This window comes from Zalophus californianus, chromosome 3 (genome assembly GCF_009762305.2).
Source record: "Zalophus californianus isolate mZalCal1 chromosome 3, mZalCal1.pri.v2, whole genome shotgun sequence".
NCBI classification, from domain to species: Eukaryota; Metazoa; Chordata; class Mammalia; order Carnivora; family Otariidae; genus Zalophus; species Zalophus californianus.
In genome coordinates this window covers 168307137-168330909 of record NC_045597.1, presented here as the reverse complement: position 1 = coordinate 168330909, position 23773 = coordinate 168307137, and the positions used below count along the sequence as shown (strand labels likewise).

Here is a 23773-nt window from a genome sequence, read left to right as displayed (position 1 = left end):
GCCTGTAAAGTGTTACATCTGGAAGCTTCTTTTAGAAATATGTCAGGCAGTTACGCTCAGCAAGAGAGGCTCATGTGTTATACTTTGTTCATTATAAATCTGTAACTTAGTTGATGACGGTGGATTTCAGTGGATGATGACCGGGGCTGTTAGACTCACACATGACTCCATTCACTTTCTTTTTTCTGGATATCTCTTGCAGTGGGTCACTGGTATATAAGAGGCGGCTTGACAGAATGGAGAGAAAAGCTTCAGAGCCAGTCAGACCTCTATGTAGCAAGTTATTTAATTTCATCAGGCATAATTTCTTTCTCTATAAATTGTAAGTAGTAATATCTACTTTCCTGGAGAATGATTTTAAGCACTAGGGATAGATAGGTTAGGGAAAGCTTCTTGCATGGGGTCTGATGTATATGCACTGATAGATGGTAGTGGTATTACACTACAGCTCAATGAATTGGGTAGGACTGGTTTGTCAAAACACTGAACAGAGAGTGTTGCTATTCATCATATTTTATAGCACTTTCAACATGGTTGGACATCACAATCACCAGGGATCCTAAAGATTCGGAGTCCTGGGTTTCTGTTCCCAGAGGTCCGGAGTGAGTGCAGAAATCGACATCCCTCACAAGTATTCAGTATGATCTCTAAGAGGGTGATCTGGGGATCCCAATTTGAGAAATAACTGCTATATAATATAGAACGAATCTTATTAGCATAATTATGATTTTTTTGACTGTGACTAGATATCAATTAAAAAAAAGGAGGATGTGGTTCTGGTGATATAAGCTTAGTAATAGCTGTTCATTTAAATGTTTGCTAGTTTTTGTTGTTTTTAATTGTATGGGCTTAGTCTTCTATTAGTGATACAAAGTAATCCCAAATATTTTTCTTGGTAATTTATGGGTTGTTTCTCTTCTCAAAAAATCTGGTTTTTAGCTTTTTGTGTGTGATAGACTCTTTATAAAATTTAATGAAAGCTTTGGATCTACGCCCATGTAGGCATGACCTTTATTTATACAAAAGCTTCCTGTGTCCCATTCATATACTGCCTGGGAGCCAACAGACCTCAAGTTAAAAGCAGTTGGGCTAAAGAATTAGATATTAACCGTTTGCAGTTTAGAGAACTATTTCTGTACTCTTGAGATCTTACAGGTCTAAAACATGGTTATTGTGCAATGGAAAAAATGTGACCTTTATATATCTATTTATTCTCAAGTAGCTTTGATTGCTTATTCTGTAGGAGGTTTGGAAAGAATAGATCTTTACAAAATTGGAGAATCCTAATAAGGAGGCTGTTTATTCTGTTAAAATAACACAAGTTTCTGCTTTGGATAACAAGGAATTCAGTAAAAACAAACTTTAAATGCCACAGATTCTACCACAAGTTTTGGTAAAACAGATATGTATTACCCAGCAAGTTTTACCTTTTTAAATGCGTCCCAGCCCTGGGAGAGGAATATAAGGCAACGCGCACTTCCTTTTTGCTTACATTGTTCTGGGATGAAAATACTTCAATGGTCAAATGCTCTTAGGAAAAAGACTAAAATCATTACTTTGTCCTGGAATACTCTGCCTCACTAGGATTATTTCTCTCTCCAGTCTCATTCTATACTATGCCCCCCTTACCCTCGTCTTCTGTTTTACTAGCCTTCTGGCATTCCCCCTTATACACCATGCTCCTGTAGCCACAGGGCCCTTGCATGTGCTTTTGCTCTACCTGAAATGCTCTTTTCCATCCTCTTTGCCTAGTTAAGTATTACTTATTCATAGATCATAGCTAAATTATCCACCCTGACAAGATCAGTTCATGAATCTCTCCTTCATAGCAGTTATTATAGTTCTAATTTTGTACTTATTTGTATAATTATTTGTTTTAAGGTTATTCCCCCACTAGACTCTAAGCTTCATAAGGACAAAGACCATAACTGTTTTTGCTATCTGGACCATAAGGAGTTGGTGCTCTATAGCTATTTATTAACCATATGGAAGAATGAATTAAAAAAATGTTTACATCATATTGTTATTGACCTAGCATCTAAAATAATCAGAAACCCAACAGCTATCTAGTTAAAAGTCCAATAATACCTCTTTCAGCTTCAGTTTCACATGTACAAAAGGAGGGCAGTTGAGTAAATAGTCACTGGGTTTGTTTTCGGTTTTACAAATCAGTGACTCAACAACCCAAATGTCCAACAGCTGATGAATGGATTAAAAAATGTAGCGTATTCATTGGTAGAATATTCTTTGGTCATAAAAAACAACGAAGTGCTGATTCTTGCTACAACATGAATGAACCCTTGAAATATTATGCTGAGTAAAAGAAGCCTCTCTCAAAAGACCACATGTTGTATTACTTCATTTATATGAAATGTCCAGAAGAAAAGGCAAATCAGAGATAGAAACCAGATTAGCAGCTGCCTAGAGTCTAAAGGAGGTGGAAATTGGGAGTGACTGCCAATACGTATGGAGTGTCTTTTGGGGTAGATGATGAAAATGTACTAAAGTTAGGTAGTGGAGATGGTTGCATATCTCTAAATATACTAAAAAATCACTGAATTGTGTAACTTCAAAGGCTGAATTTTTGTATGTGAAGTATATCTCAGTACAGCTGTTACTAAAAAAATATCAATGACCCAGTGGCTACATTAATTCATGGTTTTAATATTAAAATTGAAATAATTCAGTAAACATTAAAACTTTTTTTTAGAAGTTTAAGTTTTCCAAGAGGTTTAAGTATTTCTGAGTATTTCTCCTTTTTAAAGATTATTTATTTATTTGAGAGAGAGAGCATGCGCAAGCACACAAGGAGGGGAGGGGCAGAGGGAGAGGGAGAAGCCAACTCCTGGTTGAGCAGGGAGCCCGATGCGGGGCTCCATCCCAGGACCCTGGGATCATGACCTGAGCCAAAGGCAGATGCTTAACTGACTGAGCCACCCAGGCACCCTCATTCTGAATATTTCTTCATTGGTTATTATACATTAAACACTAAATTATACCTTGTCTACTTCGACCTGTTAAAAAAAATGCGTGAAATACCCTCCCTGATTTCAAGGAGCTTACATCATCCTATCTTGGATGGTAATTAACTATAACACAAAGCATAGGGTAAGAGTACAGATGAAAAGTACAAATCAGGGAGTCCTGAATCAAAGGAGAGATTATGTTGAATTTCAATTATTCAGGACAGCATAGTATTTCAGGTGAATGTTATAGTTGCATATGATTTGGCCAAGCAAGGATGAGGTATGAAGAAGAAACTGAGACAATAGTAGAAGCAAAAGAAGAGAAGCAGGAGGAGATGTGGGCAATGAGAACTACAAGTGGTTGGTACACGGGGAATTTGGGGGAATTGGAAATGTAGGTTGGGGCCATATGACAGAGAGCTTGGAATCTTAGTTGGGAGAACGTATATTTACTCTGCAGTAACAGGGATTTCTTGGAGGTTTTAGGTAGTTTAGGTTTTATAAATCAGTGGAGTTTTAGGAAGATTAATCTTGAATTGAAATGGGTAAGCTGATCAAATGTATGTGGAACAAGTGTCTTGAGATAGACCAATAGTCTTGGGATAGACCGAAGGTAGGGTGGCAGCATGAGGAAAAGCTAGCAAAGACAATAATGAAGAAAAAAGACAAGTCAGTATTGCAGACTCTGATGAAAAAGCAATTTCAAGGAGAAATGGGTGGCCGCTAGTAATATTGTTTATGTATGCGCACAGTATTTAATCTTTGATAGTCTTTTCATGGTTTATAACTTGTCTGAGGTCTTGCCGTCAGTGGTGGTAGGCAGTCAAGACCGAAATCAGGTTTTCAGTTTTCTTTCCACTGCACCGTTGCTGGAGCAAAGAGAGGCTATTCATTCTAAAAGCTGGGAGGCAACCATTTGATTTTTTAAATAAGATGAGCACAGGAGATCTCTCAAAAATGTTTTACGAGTAGAAGGGTGAAAGAAAAAAATCTAGCAAAATGCTATGAAGACAACAGGACAGAGAAATGAGGTAATAAGTGGGGTGAACATGTTCGAGGAGTTTGGATAGCAAGGGGAATAAGGAGATGGGACCTAGAAATACAAGCAGGTTTAAGCAATAAGCTTTTAGCTTGGGACTTTCACAGTGAGGATTCTGGGGGGAAAGGAACCAGGCTGGTCAGGACCTAGGGATGGAGCACACTCACAGGGGTTAGGCAGCCACACAGGATCATTACACTGAAGACCACTAAAAGGGATGGTGGAATAATGTATTATATTTCAAAATGTGTTTGGTATGGACTGACCCCAGGATCAAATTTTATATACTCTCTTCACTAATTCATCTTCATCAATGGAAGAGTTGTTTTTCACTGTATTTAAGTATATATCTCTTTCAAGAGAAAAAATTAAATACTCAGAACATCCCTCAACTTTTGAAAATGTTTTAAATGATAATTTGTATCCCATGTTTATATAGTTCCCAGCTCTTTTTGAAAGTAAAATACCTCCTACTTAGAAATGTACCTTGAATGTGTCCACTGTAATATAAGAAGTATTGGTGACTGAATGAGTTTGCCATTATTTTATTACATTAACAGGCAGATGCTATTAGTTTTTCTGATCATTAAAAATAAAACAACTTAAAAAACACATTTAAGTTAATAAATGTTTCTGCTGGAGTTTAACAGGAACACAATAGCAAATGATTTATTTAGTATCATTAATACTATAAGTTTACTGTGGAGTCCTCTTAAAATACAAATATGAGATCTTCTTTATCATGTGTCACTAGAGTAAGCATTTGACATTCTGCTGTTTTTTTTCTTTAAATGACAATTTAATTATGCGGTTACTCAGCACCAAAAAGGAAAGACAGCCTCATTGATAGATGCAAAAGCAAATGACTCACAGACATGATCTCAACTATCAAATGTCATAATTATTTATTGCATTCAAAATGATATCATCAAAACAAAGGAGGGAATTTGTACAGATTTTTCCAAAGCTTCTCTATATGCCCAATTTAACAGAGGTCAATGCTAATTAACTGGCTTCGGATTAAACTGGGTCCACAAAGTGAATCTGCTAGAACTTTAACACCAATTTTCTTATTTCTTTTTTCACATGTTAATATCAAGAGGAACAACCTGTCCCTTTACTTGAGCCTGAAAACAAAACATGTGGAGTCATACCCAGCCACTCTGGGTGGGTATTTTTACCCATGGACATATATTTAGAAACAGTCTTCAAGTGATTTTCTGAAAGAGCCAGAAATCAAAAAGACTGAAAAACTTATTGCTAATAGTCCTCTGTGGTGGTGTCAAGTAAATGGGTGATTTCTTGAAGAAAAGCCTTGATATATGATTCTAAGCAAGGGAAACCATTTTACAAATTTGGAAAATTTCTTTCCTACTGGATCTCCTCTCATAATGTGAATATAGATCAGTAATGAGCTGACTGCTTATAAAATGATCATCCACTTGTTACCTAAGACTTATTCCTTGGGTAACACTAGTTTTTCTTAGAGTCAGCCTATAGGTGGAATTATAATGTAAAAATTTCTATGCAGAGTTATAATAAACTTATTTCATAATGTCTAATTGTATTTTTTCCAAACTAATGATTGCATCACACTTTTTTCCCCGCTATGTTTTTAATGAAATTTGATCTGTGTTTGCAGAAGATTCATGTCAAACGTCCTTTTCCTATACCAATTATTGTCAGAGAATGAAGTTATCTTGTACATATCAAATGCAAAAGAGCTCATTTTGAATAAATCTATTTCCATAACTGCTATCTAAAAGTCACACAGAACTTCCTAGGATATTGACTTGAGTCTCACCAAAATACTTTAGTGGAGACTACTAATAAACAGAGCTCGAAGCATCTTGAATTTTTTAAATTGTTTCGTACAAGACTTAGTGACTTCTATCTAAATATCTTCCTTTCAGAGCTTATTTATTCATTTGTGCATTCTCTCTCTCAATCTCGTTCTCTCTCTCTCTCAGCATATTTCTGCTATACTAACTAAAATAAAATGGGAAATTCTGGACTATGTTTAAAATCTCCATCTCTCTGATTATGCTTAATATATCATAACTATATAGTCTTGTTCAGACCCTGAAGTTTTTAGGATTTCTGTGGGGAGGCTGTTAGATGTGGGAGTTTATTTCAGTCTGCAGAGTATTGTTTTGGGATTTGCCAACGCTAACACTTTGTCTTTCCTGTCCCCATATACAACATGCCTGGCAAATTATAATTATCAGTATTTTCTTTTACAGAAGGATAATTATTTCTTATTTTTACTTAAGCCATAAAAGAACCTAACAGTGTTCTCCCCACAAACAAGGCTCATATGTGCAGGGTTATTGGCCTGCCTGTCTGCATAATATGGAAAAATCCCAACTGCTCTCCATAAAACACACTGCCATTGTAAGTTACTCCAGCAAAATACCATGACAATTTTATGGAAATCTTTTACAAAGAGCTTCCAAGAGAAAGCGAGATAGTCACATTAAGAAGATCTCCCTTTTTTTAGTTATAATTCTATTTTAACTGCTGATGTTCATACCAGAGAACAAATGAATCACTAAAATGAATATTAGTAAGATTCTTGAGACCCAGAGCAAAATCCTTTTTGCTACAATTTATGATTACGTGGAGAGGGCACTGAACTCCCTGTGTGACAGTCATTGTAGTTAATGCAAGGGCCAAACTACCAAATTAGCTCATCTGGATTAGGGTGGATTAAGACAGGGATTTGTACAGCATTCTTGTTTCAAGGGCACTGGTCACAGATTTAATGAATACCTTGGTATTCTACTGGGAATACTAACTTGAAGCTATGATTAAACAAATGCAATCATTCTAAAATCTGTTCATCTTTCTTGGTCCCTACCCTAATCTACAGCCTTCTTTTTAGTACCTTTCCTTAATGCTGGAGAGATCTGGTGACTCTCAGAGGTAAATTAATGCAAACTAGTAAAAGCACACAGTATGGAAAACAAAATCCTCTAGCAGACCATGGGACCCGCCACAGCTCAGCAAGGCAGAACCCTTAGCTCACTGGAATGTGTAACATGTCCCCCTCAGGCAATTGCTCATTCCTCTGTCCAGCAAAAGCAGGGCATCTGTGGATTTACCTTGGCAATATACAAACTTTCCCAAATCTGTCTTTTTGCCACCTGAGCACACACATCCTTTACATTGTTAGATGAACTTCAAAATCAGTAACAGCACTTGTGGGTTGTTCTGAAAAGATCAGAACAATTACTAAAAAGACGGGTCCTCTTATATAGCATTACATTTATTCCAAAAATTGAGATTCTGCCAAAAATGTGCAAAACTGTGGCCATTGGGGTATTTGGCCACAAATAGGGGATACAAAGAGATGAGCAAAGGCTAAACAGTGATGAAAGAGGGAGAGTGACCCCCTCCCCACTTAGCTATTAACACTGAGCTAAAGGAACTGCGCCCGATCAAGCAGAAAAAACTTTGAAAGCATACCCTTAAATGTTTTCTCTGTGCCCGTTTTTCTCTTCTAGATACCAAAGGTCAATGGAACATCATTAGGGAGGATATTGTTCATGTACATGCCATTGACTGTGCTAAGCTCCACTTTCAAGTTTGTATATCAAATGAGACAATAACTATGAAGGTACACTGGAGGTGATAAAGCTCTCTCTACTGATTATTGATTAGTGTCATGGTCTTCTTAGGAATCAGTCATGGGGAACATACTACGTAGAAAAAAAAAGAATAGCCATGCCATATTGTAGTTTTGACATTGTACTTTAACCTTAAATAAATGAAAGGGTTTATTTTTCCCAGACACTTCCTGACCTCAGGTTCTGTTTGGAAAGGCGATCCTGTTCAACTAACATTGTGTCCATGCTGGAAGCCAGTTTGACTCCTGGCTCAAGTTAGATGAAAAATGGCTGTGCACAGCCCACGATCTACTTACTTAAGGATATTTCATCGTATCTTAAAAATCTTAAGGATATTTAAGACTAAACAGTTTCTGTTGTACGTGGACTCCGTTCAAGCCATTGATTTTTTAACATGAGATGTCTGCCTGAGTCATTAGCCTCCCTCTTATGGCTGCCAGAGAAGTATGGTCACCAGAGTATCTCTTGCCAGGCTTCTTCCTATTTCCAGAAAACAGGGCAAGTTATGAAGCCATTTCAAAATTTGGTAGAGAATTTCCAATGTGCAATATTGATTTTAGAGAAGTGACACCAAGCCCCATAGGAAGTACTTCACATTTACAAAAATCTTATTGGAGAATTGGTCTAGTTTTGGTGTGCTCAAAATCCACTAAGGTTTTTAAAAGAACCTGAGTCTTCTTGGTCTCTTTCAGTTGTCAGGGGCGCTGCTTCCTGTGCAATGAGCTGATGAAAAGAGATTCCCAGTGCAAATGTGTACTTTTATTGGTAGTAGGTATTAATTGTCAATACTAATAATAGAAGTTTAGGGTCTATTTCTGTATTGATCCTCTTATTTACACTAGCTCTTCAAAGTGCTGGGATTCTGATCCAGTGAGCTGACAGAAAGCTCAAGCCTTCTGACAGCAAAGGGATGCCATGGTGACTCTGGGTCTGGCTGAAGCAGAACATGGACAGAATGGTCAGCCACCCTTAGTTCATCACTGAACAGGTAGCCCACTGCCCTTGGCATCCTTTGCTAATTCTATCTAAATGTATTTGAAGAAAAAAAACCCTAATAGCTTTTATATTTGCTTTAAAAGTCAATTATATTTTTAACCCCAACGGTAAGCGAAATCTGCCAACTTTTTTTCTTTTTAACCGAGAGTGGATTTGTTTCATGTTGAGGGAATATAAAAAGCAAATAAATAGTTGAACCTCACTTGAGCTGAACTGAAGGTAAAGCATATTAGTCAATTTCCCTTTTAAACTAGATAAAAATCAAAAGCCAAACAATTAGTTTAGAAAAACAACAACAACCACCTCAGATGTTGTATAAATTAGTTGGAGAGATTTTTCACACCACATGTCTGTGACAAAAGGAATTTATGAAGATGAACCTTAAAGTTTAGAAGAGTTAATGCATGTCACACAAGTAAACCACCTCCTTCCTCAAATGTTGTCAAGTAGTCCGTTTTACAATTTAATTTTAGTTTGTAGATACAAAGTGTAAATCTTTAAGATTTATTTTAAAAAATATTAGTACTCCTTCGAAGGAGACTAAGATACTGAATATCCTTTATCCTTTCTTATCTGCAGGTCTTCTTTAGCAGAAAAAAGCCAAATGTAATTTGATCTTCCCAGAACTGTTTTGTAGTAGACTTAAGAATCATTTTTGATGAAACCAGAATCAATCAGCAGTCTTCTCATTTACACACTTGGCAAGTCATTAGAGACACACGGGGAACAAACATTAAAGAAATAAAAACTCCCAGGAGCATACCTTTATTACATATTGACTTCCAAGCCTACTGCATTTCGGATGTAACTCATAAGAGTTCATTCTCTTTCTAAGTAGGGAGCAGCTATTTACCTTTTTTTTTTTAAAAAAAGAATGTTTTAAATAGCAATGATTATTAAATATCTTATGAAGATAAGTAATTTTTCCCTCTGGATACAAAAAATTCATTTTCCAGAAATACGAAACATGGTTAAAGTTAAGCCTAAAAGGAAAATGATTTTTTTCATGTGAGATGTAGAAATGAATGAGACAATTCTTCATGAAATGTTTTGAAAATAAATCCCTCCATTATTATGACTAAAGAGAAAAACAAGGAAAAACTGGAAAAGATTCATCGACTACCTGTAACTAGTGTTTATCACTAAATATAAATAAAAATAATTGGAATACCAGCCACTATTATTCACCACCTCCAGATACCCAACTGTAGTAGAAATGTCATTAAGTAGTCTGTTTTACAATCTAATTTTTATTTGTAGATACAAAACGTAAGGCTTTAAAAATGAAGATGTATTAAGTACTTGACAATCTTGCTAAACACTTCATAATCCATGCGACATTTGTTTCTCACAATTTTGAAGTGAGGATTATTGACATTTACTGGTGAGAAACCTCTCCCTACAAGAGTTACTGGCCAGAGCACACAGTTATCAGTGAGAGAAACCTCAACCTGAACTGATCTCAGCTATTGGCCTCTCAACAATATGCTTGCTCAGTCATAAAAACCTGAGTGCAGATCTGTGCACATAAAGAAAACATCACCTTAACCTGCGGGAAAGGTGCTATAGTCACAATCCTGGCTCAACTGATTTGTTGAGTCCTACTGAGAAGGAAGAGCAGAGCATATGAAATCAGATAGCTGAGCAGCACTAACACCTGGGGGGGTGGGGTGGGGGGCGAGACTGCAAATTCTGGGCGGCTGCCTCAAAGCTCACCCTCAGTGTCCTGGCTCCACCAGCCCCGCAAGGAGTATGCTACTCTTTATTCTGCAACAGGGGCTGACAGCTTCTGCAAAACATAACAAGTGTGAAGTAAGAGGCAGAGTGCGGAAAATAATTCCTCAATAATTTACCTTTCTTGGAGTCAGGCAATAATGGACGCTTGTAACTTTGGGGATTGGTAGGGATTTTCATATAAAGTTGGGAGGGAAAAGGTTTATCCAGAACATGTTCTGGTGGCGGACAACCCCGGAAGCAGTCTGTAGAAAAGACAAATCCTATTAAGCCAGCTGGGCAGGCTGAGAGCAGCTCGTCGGTCTGGGGAGCTGAAATAGCTAGGAAAGGCTCAGAAAAATCTGCATTGCAGATAAATCCTCAGGGGAGACAGCTGAACTCTTAACATCTCCCCAAGCCAGCTTCTCTCCCGAGAGCAGAGTGGCCTCAGGTGGTGTAATTTAGAATGTATGTAATTTCCAGGCCTTTCTGCAGACCTTGGATGATTTAACATAATTTCATCTTTCGCCTTGCTGCTTTTCACCTGTTTGTTTATTTACTTATCTATGGTAGTAGAGTGGGCAGAAAGGAGAAAAGGGGCACGATAAACTAAACTGTACAGTACCTTCAACACTTCTACAGGTCTTACCTTTTATTTAATGTTAGGCCTTGTCTTTATCAAACTGATATTCCTCAGCTTCCAAACAACATAAAGAAAGAGCCAAGCATCTACCCTGTCTCTTGTGAAGAGGGTGGAGAAATGAAAACTTAGAAAGTCATAATAATCGCTACGAATTACAGGGCTTCCGCTATGTAAATTACCTTTGTTAACTCCTGCAAGGCCTAATCAGGTTGTTATTGTCATTCCTGTTTTATACAACTGAGGCTTAATAAATTCCCAATTTCTCACAGCTGATGAGGGGCACGGCCTGGCTTTGAACCCATGGGTATCTAACTTCAAACTCTACTTATTTCACTACATTATAACACCATTTGTTAAATGCCTTTAGTGTGCCATTCCACTTGCAACAGGCAATAAAAGCCATAGCCTCCAGAAATGCCTGCTCTGTTGGGATGAAGGCATTATAATAAATAGCTTTTTAAATTGAGGCTGTTATTATTAAAAAAAAAAACTTTTCTAAAAGACTTCATATTTTCTAGAATGTGTTCCCTCCAAAATTTAGAATTCTGTAAACAAATAACTGTAATTAAAGTCTAGCATATGATTACAAGAAAAGTAAATATTGGTAGAAAGGGGGAGGATGAAGAGGTGGAGCAGAGAGGATTTTTAAGGCAGTAACAATATGATACTACAATCTTAGATACATGTCATTATACCTTTGTCAAACCCACTGAATGGACAGCACCAAGAGTGCATCCTAAGGTAAGCTATGGACTCTGGGTAAATTATGAGGTGTCAGTGTTCATCCTTGGTGGAAAACGTACCATTCTGGCGACTGATGCTGATCCCAGGGGAGGCTATGCATGTGTGGGGGAAGCGGGTGTATGCGAAATCTCCATACTTTCAGTTTTGTTGTAAACTTAAAACTGTTCTAAAAAAAATAAAGTCATAAAAAGGGTGGGAATAAAGTAAATATCTAATTAAAAGGAGAGAGCATATACACAGTTTTAATGATCCAGAGGATGGACGGAATTTCGCTAAGTGGAACTTTGGATGAGATATCAGATATGCTTTTTAGGGAAAGAGAAGAGAATAAAGGATCAGTCTGTTAGTCAACATTGTTGTTTGAGCACCTGCTCTGTACCAGTCCCCCTCAGTAGGTTCTGGGATTCTGGTTAGGAATGAGGCACACAGTCATGGAGGTTCTGGTCTTGTGGAGGAAACAAATACACGTGGAAGAAATGCAGAGCGCTATGGGAGTATGTAAGGAGCAGACCCGTGAGGCCAGAGGCTGAGAGAAGACTTACCTGGGAAATCTCAGACCTAACCAATGAACAGGACTTGAATAAGTAGAGGGGCAAAGGAAGTGGGAGGGGAGGGGAGAGGCATAGAAAGAGTGTTCCAGGCAAAGAGAGTAAAAATATGTGTAATAGCCCCCAGGGAATAAAGCCAGGATGGGCCTGGAGAGTCAAAGAGGCTGATTCCTGACTTTATTATGAATTCATAATTCTATGGTTTTAAACACAGGAATATCATGATTAGATTGTATTTTTAAAAAGACGTGTCCAGTGACTATGTGTGTAATGGCTTATGTAGAGCAAGCATTGATGCAGGCGGCTATCACCGTGGTCAAGATCAACGGTGATGGGAAACTAACACAGTCCTTGGGGATATAGATGAACTGGATGGTTTTGAAAAATGTCCAGGAAGTAGTATTGATAGGACTTGGTAACTGATTGGAGTAGTATATTTTAGGTAATAAATTTTTTTTAAAGTAAGCTCTACACCCAAAGTGGGGTTTGAACTCACAAACCCAAGATCAAGAGTGGCAGGCTTTACCCACTGAGCCAGCTAGGCACCCCGTTAAGTAACAATTTTAATATAAATGTGATTTATATAAAGAATAATGGGGGCGCCTGGGTGGCTCAGTCGTTGAGCGTCTGCCTTCGGCTCGGGTCATGATCCCAGGGTCCTGGGATCGAGCCCCGCATCGGGCTCCCCGCTCCGCGGGGAGCCTGCTTCTCCCTCTCCCACTCCCTCTGCTTGTGTTCCGTCTCTCACTGTCGGATAAATAAAATCTTTAAAAAAAAAAAAAAGAAGAATGATACTTGTAAGATGACATTTCAGAGCCTTTGAAAGTAACTCTAAAGTTTGCAAAGTTGTTATACAAATGATGACTAGGGTAGGCTGTAAGTCATGGAAGAACTCCAAAGAACAGTGGCTTCAACAAAATGGAAATTCGTTACAAGGTTATATCATATTCAACATGACTGCAGAAATTCTAGCCATCAAGTCTGAATTCCTTCCTACCAGCAGAAAGAAAGAGTGATGAAGAGTGCACTCCTTCCTTTTAAGCATTAAATGTCAGTTTCACACACAACTTTAGTTCATATCTTATTGGCTGAAAATTAGTCAAATAGTTTCCCCCTAGTTGCCAGGGAGGCTGGAATTCTGGATCTTATTCTGAGTGTCCATGTGCCCACGAAACCTCCAAATAGCAGGGGTCCTTTTATTACTGAGGAAGAAAGAGACAATCAATATTGGGGGCAAAAGTAATTGGGACCACATTAACTATGGGCTAAGGCCTTAGAGATGAAGCAGGAAAAAAATAACACTTAGGAATTGTACCGGCCCTGTACAACAACAGAAAATTAAAATACATCGAATGAACTCACTTTGTATTAGCATTCCACATTTTGTCTAAGCCACCAAGTACATTTTTTTAACCTCGGTGGTAATCGAGATAGACTGGATAAGTTAAACAGAGCTTCCCCGTCAATAAATACGGCTTTCTATTGCTACAAAGCAGCCTCAGCTAGGCCAATATCTGAGCCTAGTTGTTTATGGTTTCATTTCCTTTACTTTTAATAGTGGCCATAAAAAGCCAAACAAATGCATTTTATTCACATTCCTTTGGATGAGGCCTTGAATTTAAATTATGTCACTGGATCCATTAACATTTAACTATGGCTGGTGCCTTATCCTCTACAGACATTCAACTTCAGAATGTAATAACCACATGCAGAAAATGAGAATTAATAGCAGTTAGAGAGTGAATCATATCTGCTTCACTCAGCGTACATTCACACTGATTTATTTTGTTTTGTCTGTTTGATGTGTTCTGTTTGTTTCTAAGAATAAAGGCTGTCAATAAGATAAGATGCTGGGTTTAATAATAATTTAGGGAAAATACTCCTTTCATCAATTTTCTACAAATGGTTCCCAATGGGTTGAATTCAAAGGCTGCTGGGACTCTTAACTTTCTTTCTACATTTAATTTTCTGTTACCATTTCTACAACTTTTACAATTACTGTTTACTGTCATTCTAATTTTCTTTATTTTCCTTTTACTGGTGCTTCATGTCTTGACTGACAGAGCAGAAACCTTCAAGTAACTGAAGCCACCTTAAAGCAGTAATATTTTGGGGGGCAGCAAATTAGTAACACTAAATTATACTCAGTATCATAAATATTCACATTCTTAATTTTTCCAAGTAAAAGGGATCGATCACACGACATTAAGTCATATGTTCTTTGCCAAACCTAAAATTCAAATTTGTTTTAATTGAGCAATGTGGTACATCAACCACATTCTTGGTCCACTTTTGTCTTTGGTTTTCCATTAGTTGTAAAATATATCCATGAACAACTGCTTATTTTATTATTGCTATTAACACATAATGTCTGGTTCTTTTGCATCGTGGGTAGAGTTTTATTCTAGTCTCAAGTTGGCATCACTTGCATTTCCTAATGCACAGGGAAAGGGTTTTCTTGTAACCATGACTATTCTCCACGTTTGCAGTATTTGTTACTCTGGACCTATGACAAAGTCTTATATATAAAGATAGCTTACATTTATATTCTATGGTACAGCTTTCAACATGCATTCCTGTGTTCCATGTCAACTCTGAAATCAGATATGCTCTTTATTTTACGGAAAACAAAAGGCCCAGGAAAAGGGAAGTAATTTTTCCAACTAGCTAGTAAATAGGAAAGATAGAACGCTGGAATAATAAGTATAAAGAGTACAAACTTAGATCGATGCTATAAAAATTCATAGTAAAGAATATTACATATGATCAGTAATGGAGGAGTTACCACACACACTTCTCCTTTCTCCTAATTATTATTAAAGTAATAAAAATGTTGAAAAATAATGTAATCCTAACAAAAAATTTTGAAGCTATCCTAGAAGTCAGAATATAGATGGAGAAAGAAAGAAAAAACTGCTACAAGGAGGCCCCAAGTTAACAGTAGGTCCATCGCAAGGAAACCTGGAGAAATCCCAAGCTTAGAGTTTTCAAACTCAAACAGGGTCCAAGGCTGGCTGAGACTATCACAGCAATTCATTAAGAAATGTATTCAGGGAGCGCCTGGGTGGCTCAGTCAGTTAAGTATCCGACCCTTGATTTCGATTCAGGTCATGATCTCTTGAGATCCAGCCCGCATTGGCTCCGGGCTCAGCGCAGAGTCTACTTGAGATTTTCTCTCTCCCTCTCCCTCTGTCCCTTCCCCCTGCTCGCACACTCTCTCTCTAAATAAATAAATTTTGGAAGTTTTTTTAAAAAAGGAAACATATTCATAACAATTGCAACCCTTTCTATTCTTCGTCCTCCTTGCTACATTTTTAGTGACAGGAGAAGCTTTTGCCCCCAACGGTGAAAACAAGCACTAGCCTTTAATGAAAGAAAATGATTAGTTTGGGAACCAGTTCTAGTATAGATAAATCAATGCAGAACCGAAACAACTGTAGGGATCCTAACCTGTTCACTTGCCAGTTGCGTCTCTGTGCTCCTCGGGATACCTGCTTCCTGACAGACTCTGCCCACTTATCCAGAACCTGTAGGCAGCTTTCATGGTGACTGGAGGTGCAGATCTGCATGACTGCAGAGGAAACTTACAGCAGCTACCTATCATCCTCAGCCTAGGTCTTCATACATAAAAACAAAGAACCCCAAATCCTCCAAATCAAGACATTTGAGAAAAACCAGCAGCATGAACAAGAAAAATACTTTTTTAAAATGACTCCTGAGGAAATAGAGATGATTCAGGGAACAAGGGAATTTACAATTATCCTTCTTAGAGAGATTTGAAATATTGCATACTTTAAAATGAACTTCCTTCCAAAAATGAATTTTAGGAAAGTATCGATCAGAGGATAAGAAAACATTCCTGGCAATTAATATATGATTTCCCAAAGAGGTTGTTCGTGAATTAATTAAAAATAGAATTGGCAGCGCTAGAGGCAAATAATAATTCAGCTGATAAGGAAAAGCTCACTGAATGTAGAAGAAGTGAAAAAGGGATTTTAAAAATATGTGAAAAAGGAGCTAAAACAGATCATTCCAGTAAGTCCATCATTTATCAATAGGAATCTCCTTAATATAGAACAGAGGCAGGGATAGCAAGAAAAAGAAAGCCAGAGGAAAGTTTCTCCGAGTTAAAAAGATATCATTTCAAATGGTCATTTCCAAATGACCCCTGGCAGAAAGGCCAAATTGTCCCTGGTTAAGAATCACTGGTTCAGGATAAAATGCTACGGCTATTGGGCCAGATAGACCTGGGTTTCTCCTCAAGCTCCACTAATAATAACCTCTTTATCTTTGGGAAATATACTTGACCTCATTGAACCTCTTCTGTGAAATGGGGATTAAAAAAACCCCACTCTATCGAGTTCTTCTTTTTCTTCTACCTCCACTCCTCCCTCCCTTCTTCTATAAATGTGTGTACTTAGCACATAATATGGACTAAGTAAATAAGGGTTATTAGTATTTTAATTGTAATTGTAGTAATGGTGATGAGGAAGAGGAGGAGAAAAATGTGGAGTCGAGGGTGTGTGCCAAGGTAGTGAGGGCTAAGGAGAGGTCACTGTAGGCCTTGGATGCTTGGGTGAGGCGTGTGGTTATGCTCCAGATCAGCCCTCTCCCATGAAAGTTATGTCCTAACGGAAATAGGCTGTAATAGGTAATGCTTCTATAAAAGTAACGTGGCTATGGAGCACTTGAAATGTGGTTAGTATGACTAAGGAGGTAAAATTTTAATTCTTTTCATTTTAATTAATTTAGATTTAAATAGTTGCACGTGGCTAGCTGCTACCATATTTATTGACCAGCACAACTCAAGAGAGCAAACAAGGGCCAAAGAAGAGTTTGTATTAACAGTTTGTCTAGGAGATTAATGGGGTGATGGCGTTTGGGGCAGGAAGACAAGATGAAAGCATTTCAGCCACCCTGGCTGCTATAATGAGAACCTGAATGAAGATGACGGAAGGGAGAATTTGGGGAAGAGATAGGTTACCGCAATGACAATGTCCTCAGTCCTCAGTGGACCCATGCTTATTGCTGTCTGCCTGGAGACACCTAATCTCAGCCCAACTCTGAGGTCTCTGAGGTTATAATTTTTTTTTACATATGCTACCCTTCCCTTTCTACAGCTGAGATCAGAACTTGGATCCATAGCTCCCAGCTTATTCTTTATAAGTTCTTATAATTATCCTAAAAATAGGCAAATCAAAGATGCTCCATAGATCTGATTTTCTGAAGCTTTAATCATTTTCTTTGTGATCCTAGATTCTTGCTGAGTTATTTACCACTTGCTTAAAAGGTGAAACTTAAAACAATGGATGTGAAACTTAAAATGATGGATTCTTCTTTATCTGTCAAATGCTTTTTAAATCATTAAGATTATATTTCTGTGGTATATTTAATCTGATCTCCTTTTCATACTGAAAAGTATAAAGCCATTTCAGTAATAACTGCTATTTTTACTAATATTTACTGAGCTCCATGCCATGCTAATCCAGAACTCCAAAGGGCAAGAGTCTTTTGGGAGAGCAGAGCAGTAACACAGGCCTACCTTGGAATGTGTTCTTTATTTTAGCAATCAAGTCAGTGCATTATTAAAATATTACATATTTGGGACAATACACTCATTTATCTGCTTTGGCTGCATATTAGTAGAAAGTAAAAGCCTTAAGAGTCAGAACAAGGATACGAGCCAAAGATTTACCGTTTCCTAGTGGAGGGACTTGGGTAGGTCATTTGCATTCTTCAAACTTCAGTTTTCTCATCTGTAATAAATATAACAACAAGATCTGCCATTCCCATTCCAGAGATTGCTGTGAGCTTTGGGAGGTCATATACTTTGTATGACTTAAAAAGTGGTACAGAAATTTTTTTTTCTTAAAGTCTAAATGCTACTTCCTCACTGGTTAGATTATTTCAATAATTTTATAAACCAAAGTTGACATCTTGGGCCTTTTTTGTGAGCATAACATAAGAAACAACTAAAAATCCATGCACACATTAAACTATATATTATATTTGTTACTTCCCTATGATGTATTGAACTATCCACCATCTTTTAGAGGAAGTTTAGCAGTTTGACTAATTAATATGACTCACTCAGGACTATGGGTTCTTGTATCGTTTTAAAATTTTTTCATTGTTAGATGTCATATTTCCTCAACTACCAATGTAATCTTAAAAGTCAATCATTTGGGGATTTCTGTCCCCACTATTTAAGGCAGTCTAGTTATTTTTAAGAATCTACACTATCACAGATTCACCTGCAGCTATGCTCAAAATCATGCTAATTAGCTGCTCTTAGGCACTGAGAGAATCCTTAATGCCTACATGTTGTATCTTATTCTGTATATACAACCAGGAAATCTTGCCATGAGAAAATCCTACAATGAACAAGAAGATACCTTTAAAGAACACAAAGTAGAAAAATTGTTCACATTGCTAATAAAATGTAAGATCTTCCTGAAAAGACATGTCATCTCTTAAGTTCCTATTCATTGTAAAGAAATAGATTTTGGTTGTAAGTGTTAAATAGAGTAGCTTTGTTTTAACAATTGCCAGATGTGGATCAATGAACATCCGGCTGCTTTAAATAGTCATAATCCAAAGTCATTAACATTAGGAGGGAATCTGAAGGAAGGTTAATTCGAACCATCTGAGGCAGACCCAAATGGAATCTACAAAAAAAAAGGGATTGATTCAAACTTTTTTTTTTTTGAGAGAAAAGGAGAATTTGTCAGGAAGACCAGAAGTTATCCTGTGCTACTCTGAGACTCTTAACTATTGAATAAATGTCAAAAAAGCATAGGCAGAGTATTCGAATTCTGGGTATTTGACCAATTCCAGTTTGACTATGCAAAGACCAGTGTTGTCCACTATAGAAAGATTATAGTTACACACACACACATACACACACACAACACACACACACAGACGCACGCACGCCTGTGCACACAACACTCATTTTCTCAGCTTCAACATGGCGCATGCATCAAGGGCATTTCTAAGCAGACAACATAATGAATGCAAAGATGCCTGTGACTTGACTTCTTTCCCCAAGTGCCTTCCTAAGTGTTCTCCTTGAAGAAATATGGTTATCAATTTAAGTTGACTTCTGTTCATATGAAAACTAGTATTTCACTGGAATTTTAAATTCAAAGTTTCTATTGACACTGCTCACATCTACTTGGCTGTTCAGTTAAACACCAAATGACAAAATTACAGTGACAAAGACCACAGATCTGGTCATGGCATGGCTTCTATCTAGAGATAGAATGAGTCCTTTAAACAAGGAGACATGCTAATAAGTGTGAGAACATCAGAAATGTTTGATATGCAGTTAAGGTGTTTCCTTGATGGATAAGTATGCCATATTTATTTGATTGCTTATTTTCTTAGGTATTTTTTAGCTGCAAGGTGTGGTGTGGGAGGACTCAAACAGGTAAATGCTCCTGAGTTCCTGCATCTATAGAGGAGGACTAAGAGCCGCGTGAGGCAGAAAGATAACATCCCTCCAGTCTGTCAAGGCTACTTGTGAACCCTTAGCCCCTTTGAATACTCTAATCATCTGCAAACACACACATTCTTTCCTCAGAGGAATGCAGGTTGCTGCCACCAACCAAAACATTCCACCAAAGAGAAATGATTTTGTTGGAAAAAATGTATTCCTTAAATCAGAGACTATCCTGAATACTCAGGAGTCCGCTGTGGCCTGAAGTAGATTCCCCTAAGGCTTGTTTGAGGAGTTGGGTGGCAAGAAGACGAGATGTGGACACCCAGAAGCTTTGCCACTAAGCACAGCGGGATAGGAGGGATGGCAAGTGTTGGGGGCTGGGGCAGAGAATTTAGCAGGCTGGCACTGTGCTGAACACCCAGGCACAGAGGAGGTTAGAAGTTCAAAGAAATCACGAAACAGGGAAACAGAGCTGCAGTGAAGAAACTGCCAGAGTGTCATATGGAAACACACCCCCAAACCTGAGCCACGAGAACTCATTACATGGGCATAGCAAACATGGAGCATAGGCAGAAAGATGGAAATGCCAGTAGCTCATTAGGGCTTGTTCAATGGATCTTCATAAAACAACGGGCTGGAATTGAAAGAGGCCAGAAAAAAAGAGATAATTGTCTCTCACCATCAGAGGTGCAAAAGTATGTGGTGTTGCTGCCCAGAAAGAAGGGTTACCATTTGACTTGTTCATAACGACTGCTCCAATCCTTTCTAATTTTTCTTGCCTGGACATCTGCCTCCTAACCTCTTGCTGATCAAGGTGTGTCACACTGTCTAGCCGTATCAACATTACCGAGGAGCTTGTTCAAACGGAGGCTCTCAGGCCCCTCCTCACACCTAATGATTCTGAATCTGCATTTTAATCGGATCCCCAGTTGACTGATCTTGGCTTTAAAGTTTGAGGAGCTGGTCTCCCCAGTGTCTACTCTTACCACCTTATCATCCATTCTCTGCATAGCTGCCTGAGTAATGTTTTAATTTTATTTGTTCACCCACTGATTACCCCCCTCCCCCAGAAATAAAGTTCCATTAGGGCAGGAAAAGGTTGGGAAATGGTGTTCAATAGATATTCACAGAATGAATAAGTGGATTTTCCTCTCTGTGATGAAGTCCAGGTGATAGGTAGCCCCCCCCCCCCCCCGCCAATATCTTTTCTTTACCACTAGAAAAGTCTCACTCTCTTTTCTCTTGCTTTTATCTGTAGGTCAGGATGAATTTTGTTTGCCAAGCCTAAATCCTTATCTGTGTTCTTTGTCTCCTTTCTTTCAGGAACTTTTCTCTGTTGTCCTTCTGCCTTATATACCTAACACCCCCTCTTCTATATGTGCCCTCCCTTCAGCTTAGGACTTCCCAGATTACTAACAGTAAAGTCCCCACTGCCCGGCATTGAGTCCTAGACCTCTTAAATATGTTTTCCTATTGCTTTCATATCCTTATTTACTCATTCACTTCTCAAGAATTTGCTTCTGTCCCCACAATTTGACTGGTTTGGAGTCAGACCCAGATTCAAAACTAGCCCTGAAACTTGCACAAATGTCTCGGTCTCTGTTTCTCCATTTAAAGTGGGAGAGAACAGAATATATAGGAGTCACTGTGGTCACTGTGACAATTAAAGTGCCTGTCACAGAGGCTGGCACATGTCAGGTGCTAATGTCATCCTAGATTCCCTTGGTTGGAGGAAAGGTGAGACTAATTTTGAAACCATCAAATTATATTTGACCCAGAAATTTGACAATATAAAGTACAGTGATTCTGTTGTTCGGAAATAGCCCTTGGAAATAATGTGAAATATCGTGTGAGAGTAAATATTCCATTCCATTACTGCATGAAGATGATAGTAAAAAATTGGGAAACAAGAGGAAACAAACATACCCAATGTCTTCATAAAAGAATATTACGCAGGGTGGCAAAATGTTTTGAGATGCTTAAGATACTCTTGAGTGGAACAAAAAGGCAGAATTCAAATTGTAATGTTTTGATCCTGGTTATGTAAATTTAAATGCAATAGATGGAAGGAAGGAAGCTAAACAGGTAGAGTGTTAACCATAGTCTCTGGCTTGTATAATTATGGATGGCTATTATTTCCTTCCTTTACCCTCTTCCAAATTTGACAAATTTTACAAAATGTGGATTTAATTGTTTAGTAAATAACATATTGAGCAGTCTTTAACTTATTCTCATTCTTCAACTTCTCTGCAGAATTTGAATTTTAGCCTTGTTTTTATTATTTCACCTGTGCTCTTTTTCCCCTTGCTTTAAAAAAATTAGTTCTTCCTTTAACTTTGTCAATTCTTATCCTACATCCTAAATGTGGGTGCTGCTGAGAGTATTCTCTCTGGTCCTCTTTTCTCTCTTGGTAATGTCATTCATATCCTGTCTCCTCATTTCTCTTCTCAGTATTAGCCCAACGTGATCTGCCATCTACCAGACCAGTCTGCCTACAGATCCAGCCCATCATGGCCTAAACCTGCCCCTTGACTTTTTATTTCCTTCCGCATTTGGTCAGCATTTATTGGCTGTCCACTATGCCCTAGGCAGTCTGCAAGAGACTAGGATGCAAGACAAATGGAAGACAGCCTTTTTCCCTCAAGCAGCTTTTAGCTACCTTTCTCCCCTCACTTTTCCAGTTATCAAATTCAATGTTAGAGTCAGCACTGAGTCCTTTTGTTTTTCATTCCTCCTACCAATCAAGCAGTTGCTATATTCTGCCTATGACTTTGAGCTCAGAAACATCTTTCAATTTCATGACCTCTTTTTTCATACCCACTGTCAACACCCTCTTTGAGCCTTTATTATTTCCTGGATTATCCATGAGAGCTTCCAAAGTGATGTCTTCTTCAATGTACTCTCACCCACAGCTCCATCTCACACACAGAGATAAAGTAAGTCACCTGAAAACAGAGTTTAGGTCAGAGTGGTCTGCTCTGCAAAATACACCCAAAAGCTTCTCATTAAATACTGAATAATTTCCTCAAGTTGGTATTTAAGGTCCCCATTCGCATGTATTGGGTTGAATTGAATGGATTCTTACTTTGTAGGTTCAGAAAGGGTAGAATACTAGCCATTTTATATGGTAGGACTGATTCCTATTTCCATCCTTACCTTATAAGAACCCCCCTTCTTCTGCTCTGCACTCTAGAATATAAATGAGATCAGTCTACACTTTCCACGCATGTTTACTTTCTTTGGTCTCTTTGCTAATGTTTGTTCTTCCTGGAGCTCGTGCATGCATTATCTCTCCCTTGAATACGTCTTTTCATCCCTAACCTCCACTTCAAAAGACCCCATCCTCCAGGAATTATTTCCTGTTGAGTCTCTTCTCAATGTTAGTACTCCTGGCCTGCAATGAAGTCCCTTAAGAAATTATTCATGTGTCTCTTATGGTACCAATGAGGCTTGAGGCCTACTTCTTTGTTTTGTTCTGCTGCACCCAACTGAACTCCGAAAGCGTCCTCTTCTATATACGCCTTTGCAAGTAGAGCATCTTAATACCCATCTGTGTAAAAGTTAGTGCCCTCAGTTATTTTTGTGGCTTAGTTAGCCGTATTTAAGGTTGAATGTGGTATCTGCACACTATACAGTATGCACACTGCATACTGTTCCCTGCTCGTTTATTTCTTTTTGGTCATTTGAAACTTCTGCTATTATTTCAATTAAAAAAATTGCAAAATATGGCATCAAGTTATGCTATTTATTACTTGAATTCTCTGGCTAATTTTCTTATATAGATTATGCTATTTAGTAATATGCCTTCATCATGATGACACAGGAGCGCTTTATGAATTAACTTGTTTTAAAACTTCTAATTTATCTCTGATATTCCTCCTTAAAGAATAAAGTTCTTTTAAAAAAAGAATAAAGTTCTTCAGTTTAAATATAAAATACATATTAAAATATAATATATAGCAGAGTTTGAATATTATGTTACATATTGAAGATATATTTACTCCTAACTTAAGTATATAAAAACAAAATATCTGCAGGCATACTGTTTTAA

At 37.9% G+C, this 23773-nt stretch overlaps 1 protein-coding gene across 22 annotated transcripts in view; it reads right to left on the bottom strand.

The window, feature by feature from the left end:
- The window catches only part of MAP2 (microtubule associated protein 2), a 282492-nt gene that overhangs the window by 118904 nt on the left and 139815 nt on the right, over positions 1-23773 (bottom strand). For 4 of the 22 annotated variants that reach the window (XM_027588654.2, XM_027588657.2, XM_027588660.2 and 1 more), the window contains one exon: positions 17974-18034. The exons of the other annotated variants lie outside the window; for them this stretch is intronic. The gene's annotated coding sequence lies outside the window, so the exon portion shown is untranslated. The remainder of the gene's footprint in view (positions 1-17973; positions 18035-23773) is intronic. 22 annotated transcript variants of the gene reach the window in all.